General features: G+C 57.6%; 1 long non-coding RNA gene across 1 annotated transcript; it reads right to left on the bottom strand.

The window, feature by feature from the left end:
• Positions 1-277: 277 nt before the first annotated feature.
• LOC112412277 (uncharacterized) lies at positions 278-2285 on the bottom strand. The gene is made up of 3 exons (XR_003005779.1): positions 2221-2285; positions 1381-1551; positions 278-380 (listed from the first exon to the last, which is right to left on the bottom strand). It is a non-coding gene; the product is annotated as an uncharacterized LOC112412277 (long non-coding RNA).
• Between the last annotated feature and the right edge of the window lie 1938 nt (positions 2286-4223).

The following is a 4223-nucleotide window of genomic DNA, read 5'->3' as shown; positions in this document are numbered from 1 at the left end:
GTTGCGGCCGTGCTGTGTGAAAGAGGCTGTCTTAGGGTCACCTCCCAGCCCTGCCAGTCCTGCTTGCATGGGGGGGGGGGTGCTGATTCATCAAGGTTCAGCCGTGCCGTGAGGACACCATTGCCGATGGCACCTTAGAGTGTATCCCTTGGGGAGATCTGGAAGCGACCTGGAGGTCTCGGTGAATAGGTGACAACGGCTTTCCGCCACCCCCTGGCTTTAGGGCCTTGTTCACTAGTAGGGACGAGGCTGCAGTAACAGACAAACCAACCTATTGGAGGAAAGTCAGGGCAGGGGTGGCTCCAGGTGGTCACTCAGGGATCCAGCCAAGGAGGGGCTGCCATCTGGAACACGAGGCATCCAAGAGCACCCTGGTGTCTCTATCCCAGGAGGGGAGGAAGGAAGGACATGGAGGAGGAACACAGGTGGGGTCTTCCTGGACCAGGCCTGGAGGAAACCAAAATGGCTCCCCCACATTCCTTTGGCCAGAACTCAAGACACAGCATCCTCTCTAAGCACAGGATGCTGGGAAGTGTAGTCCCAAACAAGGTGGAATGCTGGGAACTGTAGTCCCCAACGACACTGGATACTGGGAAGTATAGTCTCTAATAGCATGGGATGCTGGGTAGTGTAGTCCAGCTGTGAGCTGGGGCTGCAGGGCTGCCATTATGGCCTTCCAGAGCTCCTGGGATGGGGCAGGGGAAGAGGTCAAGAGGCTCTGCCGTGTGAGGACCTGATGAGAGAGCTGAAGACACTCATCCTGGAAAAGGAAACTCAAGTGCGTTTGCATCTTCAAGCATTTGAAAGTCTGAAGCAGCTGGACTCTGTACTTGAGAATCCAAAGGGAAGTGGAGAAAAGGGTAAAGGGCACAGAGAGCTATTCTGAGTCTCAGGCAAAATTCTCCCTGAGTGGAACAGCTGCTTCGTGAAGCAGGGATCTTGCTGTGTGGCTGGAATCCCAGGCCACAGAGGGCCCGGGGCCACAACTGCCAAGCAAGAGTGTCCGTCATCTTACTGCTTTTTAAAAATCTTTTTCTGCACATCCCTCTTTCTTTTCTTAATCCATCTTGTTCTGTGTCGTTTTCTCTGATCTGTGAGCCATTGCTCCTTCATTTCTGAGCAAGAGGTTGAGGCCTGGCCTGCAGGGCCGGGTTTATCCGGTTGTGTCTCTGCTCAGGCAAACCCTCAGTTTATTTGTTACCTTGTTTCTTCGCCAGAACAAGAAAAAAAAGTATTTGAGAAGAAGGATATTGAAGGCCACCTACCTACCTTTAGAACAGACAAGAAATATTACAAAGCTCTATTTGCAAGCCACCGTGAGCTTAAAAACAAGAGTACCCGGGATGTTATGGTTGCCAAATATTTCCCCATGATACTCACGGATGTGACGTGGGAAGGCAGGTAACCTGAGGCCACCAGGTGCGCGCGCTCGGTGGAGGGCAGGCTGAGGGCAGGTCTTGCTGTATCGTCCTCTCAAGAGAGAAGGAGCCTGGAACTGTCAGCAAAGTCTTCTGCTCCCACGAGAACTGTCAGCCCGTCTCCTGCAAGACACTGCAATTTGGTTCTAAATGGGGGCGGTGCTCAGATCACAGCTTTCAGACTGGACAAGATGCCCCTTGAACTCAGCCTGGGACCCACCACGTGGCAAAGGTGGCCTGGTGACAAAAGGAGCTGGGGGGGGGGTTGGTTGGCAAGACCCCCCCATTCCCTCAGGGGCCGAGCTCCCTGGCAGCTCTCTCCCCTCCCTGGGCTGATCCCCGTATTCATCTCAGAAAGCAAGTGGCTGTAATGCCTTCCCCGCCCTGTGCGCAGGCCTAGGGGTCAGATACAACAGTGCGAGCAGAGCTCAGCCCCGGCCCAGGATGAAGGCTCAGGCGCCTCAGTTATTATCATGAGAATTAAGCATATTGTTAATTCAGGTCACCTTCAGCCCGAGCTGTGCCAGCCGTGCCTCATTTTCACCGCCAAAGAGCTACAGGCCAATTCCAGGGTATTTTACTCTTTCAGTAAGTGTGTCTTTAATACTAACTCCAAAATGCCCTACTCCTGTAGAAACACACAGAAGCCTCCTCCGAAGACCGCCGAACCAACCCTGGAGCCTGCTTGCTTGCCGATGGGCCAGAGGAATAAGTGGGCCCCCCGCACACTCCCTCTGGCAGCGAGACACCGCTTCCCGGGCAGCAGAGCAAGTCCCCCGCAGGGTTAGCCCTAAGCCTGCACCTTCCAGCTCTCCAGCTCGCGCTGAGCTCCGGTGAGCTCCGCACCTGTCCGGCGGCCGGCCCGGCCCGGCTGGGCTGCCGAGGCCCCAGGCTGAGTCCCTGCGTCGGAGAGCAGCTGGGGGCCCCCTGCCGGCCTCTCCTGTGTCAACCAGCAGCTCTGCCAGAGCAGAAGTGCTGGCCTGGTTAGTTTCTAGGTTGTTTATCTCCCAGCACAGAACACACATTCCTGAGTGTGTGTTTAAATCCATAGATTCCAAAGGGCAACCAGGACTGTTTATCCAAAGCGAGGCCTCCTTAAACCATTGTTTTACGTAGCCCCCTTTTCCAAGCCATTTCCTATTTTCCTGCTGATACCATGAAAACTTAAAATTTTTCCGAAGGCTGTGAACGCCTGGAACGGCAGACAGCTGGCCTGGAGCTGGAGACGCCGTTAGAGGATCAATGGCCCACAGGAAACGGGCGATTAGCCCCTCAGATCAGCTGCTCCCGCTGATAAAGGACCCCCTCCCTGCCGCACGTCCTCTCCCGCCACTGGAAACCGGCCACTGACTCTTGGGGCTAGGAGGGCGGAGGGGAGGGTCACACCCCAGCCAGGCCTGGTCTCCTGGCCTGACCCCTCACCACCAGCCCCTTGGAGCCCCCCTGGGGCCCCGTGTGCTTGGGCTGAGCACGGGGGTCTCTGCAATCTCATCCATGCAGATGCTGACATGGCAGCGCCGGCTGGTGGGAGGTGCCGCAGCTCTGCAGGCTCCCGGTGATGGCGGTGAGGCTGCTCTGTGCAGGGTCACGAGCTGCCCGTCAGCACCGCTGATGCCTTTCGTGAAACCTTAAGGACTCTGGGCACGACGCTCTTTCACGTGCAGATTCACCTTTACCCCGCAAAGGAGGCAGAAATTTCTCCATATTGCAACTTAAGAAAATGAATGCAGAAGTAACCGCTGAAAGTCACAGCCAGGTCATTTATTCATTCAACAAACACCTCTTGAGCACCGACGATATGCCAGGCATTGGGATGCAGGGCTGAGCGAAGTCAGAACTGGGTAAGGTTTAGTGGGGAAGGCGGAGGGTGTTGAACAGCTGTGTAAACAGCAAGAACCAGGAAGGGGTGGACTGAGTCTGGACTGGGGCCCAGGAATCTGAATTTTACAGAGAACTCCAGGGAGTTCTCATCAAAGAGATCTGGGGAGTGCATCAGAGCTGTGGTTCCCGGCGCCCCCAGAGATTGGCTGCACTCCAAGAGAACCCATTAAATGGGCGCTCCCACGGGCATGAGGGTCTCTGAAAGTGCCCAAAGGGCCTAGTGAGCACCGTGGTCGCTGGGCGGGTTTGGCCGGTCCAGTGAGGCAGGGAGGCATCCCCAGGAAGTGACAGCCGGAAGTGCTCTGCCCACACGCGGGCAGCGAGGGTCCAGCCTGGGGCTGTGCTGAGCTCTGTGCCCTCCACTTGGGGATCCTCCATGTGACTGTCCGAGAAGGGCGGAAGGGCCGGATGGGCTGGGGCCGTGGGCAGTGGGCAGCCCCAGGGACCGAGGGGCTCCCTCCCTGGCCGCATCCAACCCCTCCCGCTGCTGAGCCCACCCGGGGAAGTTAGCGGGCACCCACCTGAGACAGCGCTGAGCCGCGCACAGAACAGAACCACAACGCCACCCTCCTGCTGGGCCACAGTCAAGGTCACCTCTGGCTCCAGGGCCTGAGGACGTGAGTTACGCAGCTGCAACACCCGACCTGCAGCCCCAGGAGGGAATGTGCGGTGCGCATCCCAGCACCATGCTGCCTGGACGCGGCAGGCGCGGCCCGGCTCGCCATGAGCCCGGAGGCCCCCAGACAGAGACCCCGGCCCTCCTGCCCGGCTAGCATCAGACTGTGCTTTATGACAGGTGGGTAACGGGCCGCTTTCAGCCCCCCGGAGTCTGGCAAATGGGCCGAAACCAGCCATGGGAGACGCTCGGGGCTTTCTTTGCCAGCACACCACACCAGAGGGCAATGGCTTGAGAATCTCAGAGGG

The sequence above is a fragment of the Neophocaena asiaeorientalis genome, unplaced genomic scaffold (genome assembly GCF_003031525.2).
Source record: "Neophocaena asiaeorientalis asiaeorientalis breed wild unplaced genomic scaffold, Neophocaena_asiaeorientalis_V1.1 scaffold185, whole genome shotgun sequence".
Classification (NCBI taxonomy): domain Eukaryota; kingdom Metazoa; phylum Chordata; class Mammalia; order Artiodactyla; family Phocoenidae; genus Neophocaena; species Neophocaena asiaeorientalis.
Note: the sequence above shows the minus strand (reverse complement) of the source record. Positions and strands in the feature narration are given on the sequence as shown.